Here is a 13,410-nt window from a genome sequence, read left to right as displayed (position 1 = left end):
CTAATCGTTCATTTTCAAAATGTCACCCCGCTTAAGCTTTTTCTCTTTAGTACTCACGGGTCGCACAACCACAAAAAACAAAAACCCTGGAGACAATGTCTACAGACCGTCTCAAGAAGCATCTGACCCGAAAGCCAAAACGAAACCGCCGAGCACAGACAGCAGCAGCACAAGAATCGACACGGAGCGCTATTTTCTTATCATTTGGCATTGGCTCAGGGCAACAAGCTGATAACGTCCCGTTCAGTGCTCGTTCGCCAAGCATCCCGCCATCGGTCAGCCTTTCTCCTCCTCACTGCAAGCTCGTTTGCGCGCGTCCCCTAGTTGCCTCAGCGGAGTGCGCGTCGTGTCCAAACGATAAACAGTATTGCTGCTGACCATTGCATGCCGTTGATAGCCGTCTGTGCTTAGTTCCGGCGTACCGTATTTGTCCCAGTTTACGAAGCAAGCTCTAGAAGGCGCAGAAATGTAAAGCTTGGATGACGTTAGTGGAGTGTTACATACTGGCGAGTCTTGATAGTCGCTGAACTGCTTGATATTTGAAACAAAGTTAACCTGGGTGTAATCAATTTTAAATCTACAAATGAAATGCTCAGCTGAGCTGCCCCAGAGTAGACAAGATGTCCACAAAAGTGGGCACGTGTTGCGTGCTTCCGTCAATCCGTCGCCTTAGCACACACAGAGCCTCCCCCTTTCTAGCACTTGCCGGTCGGCGTTCACACTCCCGTCCCCTTCCCGTGGCCAAGTAGGGCGAAAGGTCCACAAGCGTTTGCGGTATTCAAACATGGACTCCCACCAGACCATTTTCTCGTGCCGTCACCCGCCACGATCTAGCGCGCTGTTGTTGGTTGGTGAGCAAACATGGACCGTGCCTGTTTGCAAATGATAAGCGGACTCGGAACAACACTCCGGGGTCCAGGCTTTGGGAACAACACACGGTGAAGCACAAGGCAAGCCACGAAACCACGCAGTGATGGGTATTGAAATGTTCCCGACTCCGTCCTCCCGAAGCTCGTCTCTGCAAATAAGACATGAAGCAAAAGCACTAACATCGAACGCTCGACGGAATAAATACTTCGAGCGCCGAAAGAGGGGCTGCATCTGTGGTCAACCAATGCGCAACCCTTAACGGGGAGGAACATCGAGGACCGTATTTTGAAAACCAACAAACCTCTACAGCCCAAAGCATGGCCATGTCGTCCAAACATGTTGCCCGGATCACGCCCAACGGGATTGACATTTAATCAATCTCAATTGATGTTCTGAAACCGAACTTTGCCACTTCCCGGGACACGGCCACGGGTAGTCAGAGTTCGTTGGCCCGAAGCGTGACAACAACAACGCTCGAGAATGCACACGATGGGATGTGGTATGGTGTGAGTCTTCTTTTTGCAATTGTAATTGTATTCCCATCCCATCCTGACCAAACTACTGGGCCCAGAGAAGCGGTGCTGGTAGGCTTAACCAAATTAGCAGCTGCGGTGGTGCTAGATACGTCACCAGGCACCAGCTGTACAAAAGGTGACAATGTTTCGGCCACCAAAGTGACCGCAAAAGTGCCGAGCAGTTTGAAATCGATATTTGGGTTTGTTGGACAGTGAAAAGGTGCCAACCAAGAGCCAACCAACGGTATCGACAAGTGATGACCTTTTCGATTGACTTTTCGTATTTTTCTAATGAATTTTCAGGCAATAGTTTTCACATTAAGTTTGAAACAGAATTTCTGCTCTTCCAGATACTGAGACAAGCACAGTAGACACTGAAGTTCGTAAGAAAACTACAAGATGAAAGGAAAAAACAGCGCTCGTTTTGTGAAAATGGTGAACGGAATCCTTGAGCAATAACTGTGCTGCATGCACTCAATCATAGTAACGTGTGATGCAGGGCTGTAAGTAAGTTCGTTGGTAAGTAAGTCTCGAATAAAGAATGTATCCCTTGGCGGCACGTGGAATGAAGTTCAGTGCATGAGTTGATCGGCATGATCATTTGTCAAGTGTCCGCGGACCCAGTAGTCTCTGCAATAAAGCCTATTTAAACTCGCATGCATTGTGGCTTCCACTTGTTAATGAAGAGTGTGCGGCAAGTGTGTACGAAGTAAACCTTTTAATTGCCTCTTCGGTCAAGCGGCTAAGCGAATCACCATCGTGATCACAGCGACAACGTGATCAGCTGTTCACCGGTGCGCCGAAGCGGAGATTTCGTTGCAAAACTTCCGTAAACCATCGTTTCACTGATGCCTTTTTCTTGTTTTTATATTAGCTGCCCCAGCAATCTACTTATCGCGTCTTATTCTCATCCACAGGACGCACAACATGCCCATTCTAGGTCCCTAGTAGGTGCCAGGCAGTGTCACAAACAACAACAACAACGGCACGTTACGATGTTTGGCTTCACATTTGCATTCACTTCGATCGTCGACGGATGAAACTGTCCCCTCGCTTGAGCGGAATACCAATGAGAAGCATATGGTGTCGCGGTCAAATCGGAACCGTTGAAAAGGCGGCGATTGGCGATTGTCACAACACCTCGCGGAGAACGGGCGGACGCGTATGCCACGTGTTTATCGTGTTGGGAACTTCCCCAGAAGCAGGAGCTACGCAGTAGTGCTCCACAGTGCCACAAAGTCTGCCTGTCGTCGAAACCTGTCGAAACGAACCAGCGAATCGCTTGCGATCTCAGTGACTCTATCAGCCGACGTTCGACAACGGGCGGCAGCTGAAAGCTGATAAGACGCTAGTGTCGCGAGAAGCACCAGCGTCATTTACGTATTTCAGGACGTTGTTTACAGGCCCGTGTGCCACACGGGAGACCTTCGCGGACGTCCGCGGAAACAAAACCGAACGGACAGGATTGGGGAAGGGCGTGCGGGCTGATTGGCGGAGTACCCCATCGGGACCTTGAAAGCTAGACATTGTTCCCGGCGATCGGCTTCGCGGAAGATGATAGGCGAATGTGACCGATTGCCCCCGTCGCGTATCGAAGAATTTGAAAGCCACACCATTCCATTTGCATACTTTTGTTGATAAAGCGCTTGGACATCCGCGTGACAATAATGAATCGCGGTCCTGGTCGCGGTACTTATCCGGCACTCTACCATCGATCAGCTGTTATCTTTCGGTTCGTAAGTTCAATCACTTTGTAATCAATTTAGACCCACCACGGCGCGCTCTCTCTCTCTCTCTCTCTCTCTCTCTCTCTCTCTCTCTCTCTCTCTCTCTCTCTCTCTCTCTCTCTCTCTCTCTCTCTCTCTCTCTCTCTCTCTCTCTCTCTCTCTCTCTCTCTCTCTCTCTCTCTCTCTCTCTCTCTCTCTCTCTCTCTCTCTCTCTCTCTCTCTCTCTCTCTCTCTCTGGCGAGGAACTCTCTGGTGAAGGGAACTGGCGGTGACATTCGCCAATTTAAGATAAACTAAAATAGCACCAGAAAAAAACAACAACAAGATTTAGTGTAAGCTATAAAAGTGAAGTGCTTCGTGGTACTTCAAGCTGTGGGGAACAAATATTTGGGAACGATAAGAGACTGCCAGGAACAGCAAAAGGACAACAAATGGCACATTCTTGGCAGAAGAAAACCGGCAACTCATCATGATATCATTACGACACCACGGTGATCTACGGTGATGCTAATGATAACAAGTTACACAAGATAGCGAACCGGAGAATTTGCAGCAAATGGTTAATATCCACAAACTCCGAACACATCCGAAACCACACCACACAACAGTACCGCCAAAGTGGCAATTAACCATTGTTCAACCGGGTGATCGAGCATCGCTAGCGACGGTCCATTGGTGAGCGATCTCGCTCATATTGCCCCCGGAGAAGAGTTATTTTTAGCACAGAGCAGCGCGAGGTCATCATTGTCACATTCTCGCTCGCTACTTTGGCGGGTAGGAGGAAAAAGCGGGAACGTTCTGGATCACGATCACGTTCCAGAAGATGACGGTTTCGACCAATCAAAGTGGAGTGGAGTGGGCCACGAAAACTAACCCACATACATGTCGCACACACGCGAACAAACCCATTAATACGTCCGTTTGTTTGCATATCATCCCGCGATCATTTATGGTGCAGCAGAGCACTGACGGAGTGCGCTGGAGTTGGTGCAGTTCGTGGATAGAATGGATGGTGAAGCGAATTGTGCACAAGCTTGCGGCGGTAATTTGACCTCCAGAACGGCGCTAACAGGCACAGTGAACAGTAACCCCCCCCCGGGAATTACAAGTATAAAGAGAAGCGATCAGTCTTGAATTCCGGTTTAATCCACGAGCGAGTTTTATAGATGGCAAAAGCCGGCGCACCAGCATTTATTTGGGTAATGGATTGTTTATTGAGCGTCCTGGCGGTGGATGGATTCAAACGGCATTCCATAAGGCACAGTCATTGACAATAATTGATCACGAGCTGTTATATCTGCGTGTGGTCTGTTCTGTTCTACACATGTTCACGCCGTTGGTTACCATGCGGGAGTCTCTATCTTGCATCAAAACCCCTTCCATAGATGCTCCAAAGATATCACTCCGTTCTCTCATCTCAGTTCAGTCTGTCTGGTAACTAACAAAATGCCGGTAACAATAGACCGCGATCGTGAGACATTGTGTCGCTGCTCCGAGCCAAGACTCTGTGGTGTGCTAACGGCTTCGAGTCGAACCCGGCCCCGAGTGTTTGGAGCGATGGAGCAGCCACTTTTGAATGTTAATGAAATCCACCGCACGCACGCATGCACGCCACCACCACTGATTAACGACCACGGGGACACTCGTTCCATGTCGCCGCGATCACCGCGTGGTTGTGTTGCCTAGCCCGATACCTGCTTGGAACCGGTGTGCAGCGGTCGCAACCGTAGCCTGTGCGCGGCCGCTGGTGGGCGAAATGCTGATTTGCGAACTAAGCGTGTCAAGGTGAGAGAAGCGGTACGGTATAGAATGATAACCGTCGATCGATGTGGCCGATTCAACACACCATGGGCGTCAAGCAGTTCGTGGATATGCAGCAAAAAAAAAACTTCTCTTCTTGATTGCAGTATTATGCAGAGATGGTAATACCAACCTCCACTAGTATGTTATCCAGATTCTAAATAGGTTTTTACGATATTTTGACTCTGTTCGAAGAGTGGCTGGGTTTTTCTGATTTGTTAATCAGTTTTTGTACTCTAATCGGCTACTCTACTTGCACTCTTCGAATTGCTAACTGGAAGATGTTGAATGAAGTTCAGCTGGTCGCTGAAAATTGGCGCATAAAATGTATCTTCGCCAATTTTCGATGCCGCTAGAAATCTTGCAACTTATCACTCCACCAACCATCGCCATGTGCCGGCTCGGTCTGTTTCATCATTATCACACTGCTGCTGCCCTAGTGACACATGCCCCAGAAGAAAGATGCCGCCAGCGTGGGTGAAGGGGACATAACCGTTTCGCACTTCTCACTTCACGTCACCGCCAGGAGCTTCTCCTACAAGCGGTTCGTATCGTTCTAGGAACCAAGCAGGCTCATTCAATCATTTGCACATGCATGCAGATGTCTTATCGCTCGCCTAGCTAGCTAGGCTGCGGCCCGAAGCGCGTTAGTTTGATGGAAGATACGGTCGAGCGAACCATCGCATTCCATCGTTCCATGTCAATTAGGATATGTCAACAGACGGGGTCAGCTGCTGTGGTACCAGAGCCCACAGCATCGAGACATCAGTTATTGCCGCTTCGATCGATAAGCTTGACAAAGACCTCGGCTACAACGCGCGTTTGATGAATGTCGCCACAAATGACCAAGCAAAGGATTGATAGACGACATCATTATAGACGAGGACGACACACGAAGACTTCTATAAAATATGATCATTAGGGTCGTTCTGTCGATGTCATGAGAATAGGAACGAACTTAGCAGTAACTTTTGAAGCAGCAAACCTGCTCGTCCGCATGAATATTAAGTTGTTGCGGCAGGTAGCATGCAGGCGAAGAATCTCACATTTAAATTCTCTTAATATTTAATTCTTTTTGCACATTTTGAGCTAAAGCATATTATAAATCACTATTTAAATTTGCTAAATAAATTATCAGTTAGCATTTCTACACAGATACATCAGAAGAACTGCCTTTGCTTGCTTCTTCAATTAGTTTACACAAAATGTTGCATGCTGCCAAATACTAATGGGCTGGAGGTGCAAGTTTCCTAAAGAAGGACGCCTGAAGCCATCATTTGCAACACCATCCATCAACCATATAGCCGGGGGAACCCCCTTTGCGTGATATAGTCAGCAGCAGTTTGCAGTTCGCGTGTCAACCTTCCTTTCCTTCCATTTGTGGGTCGGCCACAGCAAGCCTGACTGCGCTTACTACCTGTGATGAGCGAACATAGTGGCCAACTTTATCATGACCTCCCCCTTCCTGCCTGTTCCCCCAGACCATCACTAACTAGTAATAGTAGTAGTACACTCGATTTCTATTCCAGTACTTCCGTGGCGTCGAGCGAATGAGTTGAGTTATGGTTAGCTTGATGGTTGCGTACCCGGGCCGGTCCAATGGTCGAACAAATTGCCGCCACAATCGCCAACCGATTGAGATGCGATCGTAGACCACCATGCGCAAATTTATGATCCCACCCCTCTCGTCATACACTCTGAGAGACGGATTGCAGTTTAACCTTCGTACCGGTGCTCAAATCAAAGTGGCAAAAATCACGGAACGATTACTGGGGACACTGGACTACAGTGGGCCAGGGGCAAAGATAAGGAATCGTGCAATCTCATGCCGGTTTGTGTTGGTATGAAACCGATTGTTTATTTTGACAGAACAAAGAAGGAAGAAGAAGTTACACGAGTAAGTAAAGGTAACTTTCTTAATTCGCGATTTGCGTGTTCGGCATCCGCTTACCGGACAGGTGTAAACGGGTTGTTTACGTGCTTATTTACGACGTGTTTGTCAGTGAAAAAAGGTAACCAACCTTAACAAAAACAATTGTTCACTAACACGATCAACAATCTCAAGCTTATGCATGTGATGATCTCATCCGGTTCAATGTGGTAGATATAGAGGGATAAGAGCCAATAAAAATGATAATAGCGTAAGATCAAATTGTAGTAATATCGATAGCGAAATTGTGAACTTACGTAAAAGCGAGACGGTTGTCAACCGATATTTATTCTGGCCTTTTATTTTTTGAAACATCTATCCAAATCCTGATCATTCTGTCGATAAGCACTCAAGGTCCACATCGAATAAGACCCGGAACAGATGCAACAGAAAAAGCCATAAAGTATATGAATTTATCGTTCGTTTACTGCCAAGCAACGGAGCTGAATCTGAATGACATCTCGCTCTCGGGAAGGAAACCACATTTCCGCAATCTCGCGATCCATCCACGCATCAGTCAGTAGCAGAGCAAATGACGTATACGCTCCACTAATATGGAACCGATCGCTTGTCAGCGCCACCAGCAATGGCACAAGAATGTGCTTTGCATCGCTTATTTATATTACAGTTTCTAACGCAACAAACAAACGTGTGCGAGGCCAGTCCAGCGAGGAGCATTGGCCACACATCTTCGGGTCAATGCGTTGCATTAGACTGCATCTTCCCAGAGCAAAGGGTTTGCTGTAGGTCTCTTCTGCAAGATTACACACAAAGCGCGCACTCACCTCTAATAAGGCGCTGGGAAGCGGTTGCAGTGTTACATGGCGTGACGTTTCTCGCCTTATGCCATACGCCAAACCAAGAGCAGTACAAAGAAGAGAAAGGTCGTACGGGTCGCCAACGAGTGCATCGTGAAGAAAGACCTCTTACCGTTCGCTTTACGATACGGTGCCTGTTCCCCGGCTGTAACGAGCAACGAACGCACTCAGTGTCAACACAGACAACGGTCCGCCTTTGAACGGCACGTGAGGCCCGGAGTTGGGAGAGAAGGGGGCTTTTTAAGCGCATTCAACAGCGACGAACCTCCGTCTAATCGCGAACACATACATATCGTCGTCCCCGTTCGCGATCGATACGATTGAATGGTTTCTCGATTGCAGCATCGGCACGACAAAATCATATCCACGTCGATCCCACCATCTCGTCTACCGTGGATGATTGAGCACAGTATAATCGCCAGCAGTGACGCTCCCACATTGCGCTCGTGGGCCTCTGTCGATGCATCGGGTCGCATCACCAACCACGTTGCAGCACGTGCTGCTCGAATAGAGTCGTGAAGAGCTGAACTGATTATCCCGTTGAGATCATCGCAACAATTAAGCTGGAGGATGGAGGTAAATCGACGACGGTACGACCTGGTAACAGCAATCACCCAGCTCCTCGTGCACTAAATCTCATTCGAGTGCAAATTGATCCCCTTGGCAAATCGTATCTAATGTCATCAAGCGTAAAAGACGAGAGGGAGGGGGGGGGGGGGCAATATCTCTAGACGGCGGTATGGAATGTCGCTCTACATCATTAGCAGGCTCCAGCCGACGCGTAGCGCGTGTTCAGTTTGAGATGATTGTCGTTCAAATTAATGCGATCGATTAGGCGATCTTTTTACCCGCCGTCGTTGCGTCGTTGCGCAATTTGATTAACTTTAAAAAAAATCGATCAAAACAACATCTTACCCTAGGGGACCAGGGACACCGGGTACACCAGAAGGAGGCCCATAGCGGGCTAGGATCACGCATCACACGATCCCACCAAAAACACCAACACAGGTCGTTCCATTAGCGAGCGGAAATCCTCTTGCCAAGACCACCGGCGACTATGCTAACCAGAGCAACAAACAAACAACAAACGATCCGACACATGAAGACCGTGTCCCTTCGTCATTCAGATGTTTTTTTGCGCTTCGACGCGTCACCGTTACGTCGGTCGGTGATTCGTTTTATCTAGTAAACAGGCCAGGCGGTAGCATAAGTCGATTCAAATCGAAGACATCCATCGATACCGGTCGACAACAGGATGTGAAACATCATTGGCTAGCGTTCGAGTGGGTCGTGGCACATTGGGGGCCGTTTGTAAGATCGCAACGAAATCCTTTTTTAGAGAAGTGTACAACCAATAAGCGGCTTTCCACCTTTTGAAGAAGGACTTGCCAATCGTGTCGGAATTAATGTTGTTCTTATTATTCATACAACCGAATGTAGGAATTCTCTTCTCAATCTCTGATTAGAAGAGATCAGCGACTGTTTATGAGTACTGGAACTACAAGCGGCCTATATAATCCCATATTCGTCCTTCTCGAACGGTTTCTTTAGTGAATATAAACGATTGTCCATAAGCCTGTTCAATCAGTGTTAAGACAGATCACCAATGTCTCGTCCAAAAATGGAATGGTAACATAATTATCACCTTCTATTTTAGGCCGATTGATGCTAAACACCATCAGTACAGTTTTCATTTCACCTTCCACGCGATCCGTGATCTACGACTATACTTGCGTAGGCAAAAACAAGCCACAACAACATGACTCATGACTGACACCTATCGCCAATGATTCAAGCGTTGTTTTCCCTTCCATACTAAGCTCCCGTTATCCAACCCGGTGGTTGCGGTCAAAGTACTTGTACCGCCGGGGGCTGCGAAAGAGATATGATTTGATCATATTTCCGGCCACCACCACCACCACCGGCTATGGGTGGCCTCCCGGTCCACCAATCTAATCGCTACCAATTTGCTGATAACACGCACTACCATCGGTAGACCAGCGCGTAAATGGCCATGTCGTTATGCTGGGCTGTCCACTGTCTGTCTCACCACTGAAAGGTAACACCCCGTTGCCGCGGTTCCGTTCAGCTCGGTGAACGCACTCAACGTGTTGATCGATTATCGATCGAGTAAAACCACAATCCGATTACACCGATCCAAACCGCCGCCTGCCTTGTTTATGTTGTTCCTTTCTTCGTTTTTTTCCCCATTTCTTTTTTGGTTGGTTTTCCCTTGTTCCTCCCGGACACACGCGGCCGATGCATGCTAGGCGTGATGTTCCACGAAAGACAATGAATCACCCGAAAATCCACGCCGATCGCGTTACACTTGGCTGATGGTGGTTGATTGGATGGGTCGGCCGATCGGTCGATCGCGTACCACCACTCACAATCAACTCGCGATCGGTCGATCGCGCGTCAGCCATCTTTGTCAACAAAACATCCGTTCCTTCGCACCGCCTGCTTACGCACACTCTAGGCGCGCCGGTTTTTTTTGCATCAGCTGTTTGAACTCAGCTGGCGAAACGTTTCGCGAGCGGGCGGCACACTTTTCACTCCAGCTAGAGCTCGACGTAGCAAGCGGTTTTGCCATATTCCAGCAACAGCAGCAACAGCTTCGACCGAAGTCGAGGTTGTCTGCCGTTGAGGGCGATTTGTGTGTCGCGGAGGCGAGTCGGGCAAGTTGGGCTTTCCGGGGCAGATCAATGACAATTAGCGTGGCGTGGCGTGGTTTGCCGTTCAAGTGTGTCTCCTGATAGCGGTCGCGAACGGGGGGACGGGTGACGAGTGACGTCATGCTGTGGGGCTCGATGGCGACTCCCTCGGCTGGTTAATCGGCTTACTGTGACGCGCGGTTGACGGTGTATGCGTGCGCGTGAAAGGGAACCTTTCCACAACCGGTTTTCCACCACCCGCCGCCCTCCGCCGCAGCCCTTCCAACACGGTTTTGCTCACTCTTTTTCACACTCCCTCTTTCTTTGTTACTCCAACACGAAACTCCACGATGGAAGTGCTCGTAGAGCGATGATGCTTTTGCAATTTTCCAAACTTCACTCACACCAAGGCCGCTCACACACGCAATGCACTTTTCCTACGCCAGCCTTCGTTTTCCTTGCCTCTCTCTTTCTTCCTCGTGCTTCGTGTCTAATCTTTCGCGAACGGCATTTAAATGCTGCTGCTGCTGCTGCTGTTGGTGCTTTGTTGGTACTTCAACACAGCTGATTAGGGTACGAAGAGCACACGCGCCATTCACAGGAGTGTGTTTGTGGTATTCCTGCTGCTGCTATTGCACAACTCCAGAAGAACTGTTTGCAGCATAATCGATGATGATCTTTGTCGCGGGCAAACCAACTTTCTTTGTCACAGAATCGTTACATCGATGACACGCGATCACCCAACATCGGCGGAACACAATGCACACTTACAGCAACACACGACGCGACGGTGGCACAATATTTTCACGACCACACACGCAGAGATTTCCACTTTTTTAACCGTTTAACGAATCGGAGGAAAACCCACAGCAACAGAGTGGGACACTCTGCCACAAAACAGCACCAGTTTGATTACACGTTACCACACTACTGCTGCTGCTCTTGCGAGATTTCCTTTTGCACGATGATCTCGAGGATGGAATTTTCCTATGACAACTTGGATGATACGCTCGGCGCCGTAACACGCCTGCTCGGCCCCGCACCTACCACAGCAACGAAAATCACACAACACAACACGGCACGGCCAAACAACGATCTAACGAGATCACACACCCCGTACACCTCGCGGGGGGGAAAACCACCCTTCCTGATGCTGCGAGGAGAAAGTAGCAAAACAAAAAACGAAATCCCGATCGAAATCGAAACGCAACCCGCGACGGCTGACGGCGAACTCGCGGGAAGAAGGCTGGGCTACACGAAGCACTGAAACGCTCGGCGTGAATCGCGTACGCTTGGAAACGGTTTACGTGGCCGGGTTGAAATTTACAAAAGTGGTTTGCGCGGAAATTTAGGTGCTTATTCTGTAACTTTCGATTACGATGGCCTCAGGCGTTCGATGATTCATGCGAATTTCGAAACGTTTCGAAAACAATAAGCAATTCAAAATGACAGTTTGAAGTAAAAAAACTGTTAATTAACTTGTTTTTTTCGGTATAAAAACGACTTAACCTTTGTAATAATAGTATACGATTAGCAGAAAGAAATTATTGATGCACAATCAGGACGCTATAACTGTTTTTCAGATGCTCGATGCTCGATGTAAACAGAACGCCAGCTGTCGACCACAAAAATGCACTCGACATGCAGGCGATCGTGAACACCAAATGAACACAAAATGAACCAAATGAATCGAACGCCTGAGGCCATCGTAATCGAAAGTTACAGAATAAGCACCTTAGTCGACTTTCGTTGACAAAATTAAGATACTTTTCGGGGAAGATAGTGATTAAGCTCACAATGAACGGTTTCGATATAAACCACAAAAAAACGAACAAGATGTAAGTAAAAATCGATGCTCCCAATAATGGATTTACTAAGTGACCTTAGAAATTCCTCGTTTCTACATTTTTGATAAACAAACCTACACTAATGCGAGCAGGAACGTACATAAACGTATGTGGGAATAGGAGAGAGGAGTGAAAAAATTACAATAAATCAGCAAAATCGAGTTTGAAAGCCACTCAGTAGCTAAGTGATGCGGCTTTACTTTTGCGCAAACAACGTTGTCGCTAATTTTGTACGCTTCGTGTGGAACAACCTAATCTGCCCGAACATGTCTGCCCGAACATGTCTGCTCGATTTCTGTCGAGCGCGATCGGCAAAGTGCTCGAGGCGCACAATTCAAAATCGGAGCAAGCGAAACGTGTTTACCGTGAAATAACGAACGAAACTGGGCCACCGTCGTGAGATGATGGGATGATAATCCCGCTGTACCACGCACACTTACCGATTTATCATCGTCAAAGTCCCAATCCGGCGACGCTTGTCTGTCGGCCGCCGTCGTAGTGATGATGGGCGGTGTACTGGCCGAGGCGCTCGGTGAATTCTGTGGCTCCTCCGGGATCACGGAGAAGCGGCCACGCTGCAGGAAGGGCGATGTCGGTCCGTAGGTTCCTGTGGGGCAAACAAAAAAAGAATATCAATAAATGGTATGTTCTCTGAGCAAAGCGGGAACCAGGGCAACATACCAGCTTGTGGGATCAGCCGGAACCGGCCAACGGTGGTTTCCGGAGGGCCGGACGGTGGTGCCGACACACGAAACCGGCCGCGCCTCGTGGTCGCACCATCGTCGTAGCTTCCGGCGGCAAGATCGTCGCTTACATCTGCATAACGGAACGAAACGGAACGATTTTTCGTTATTTCAAATGTTAGCGAAATGCTATCGGTCGTAAATCCATCATCCGATGGTGCGTGAACCCTCGTATCTCGTATCAACATCTAACATCGCACCAGATAAGACTAGATAACAGGTCTCGGAAATTCGCCACTAGGTCACATTATCGTACTTACCTTCCTGAGGTGTCTCGCTACTTCTGCTGCTTCCCCTCCAACCGCTGCTGCTGGATGCCGTTTTGGAAGCTATGGTGACTGACAATTTAACGGGGTACACCCACTACACGACACACAAACAACAACCGCGACTTTTGTTTTGTGATCAACGGCTGTAATCACTAACTGGACGAAACCCGGGGCAAAGGTTTCAATCGCTACGACTACTGTATCACGTTTTGCACTGGCACTGGTTTGCCGAAACAC

The 13,410-nt window shown here is 48.5% G+C and overlaps 1 protein-coding gene across 5 annotated transcripts in view; it reads right to left on the bottom strand.

Moving 5' to 3' along the window:
- Nucleotides 1–11,529, bottom strand: part of LOC126572389 (uncharacterized) — a 57,486-nt gene extending 45,957 nt beyond the window's left edge. Inside the window, exon 1 of one of the 5 annotated variants that reach the window (XM_050231642.1) lies at nucleotides 11,086–11,529. The gene's annotated coding sequence lies outside the window, so the exon portion shown is untranslated. The other 4 variants (XM_050231643.1, XM_050231644.1, XM_050231646.1 and 1 more) reach the window with 4 other exon arrangements.
- Nucleotides 11,530–13,410: the final 1,881 nt, after the last annotated feature.

This window comes from Anopheles aquasalis, chromosome 2, assembly GCF_943734665.1.
Source record: "Anopheles aquasalis chromosome 2, idAnoAquaMG_Q_19, whole genome shotgun sequence".
Lineage (NCBI taxonomy): Eukaryota > Metazoa > Arthropoda > Insecta > Diptera > Culicidae > Anopheles > Anopheles aquasalis.
The sequence above is the reverse complement of the archived record's forward strand: the minus strand, read 5'-3'. Positions and strand labels throughout refer to the sequence as shown.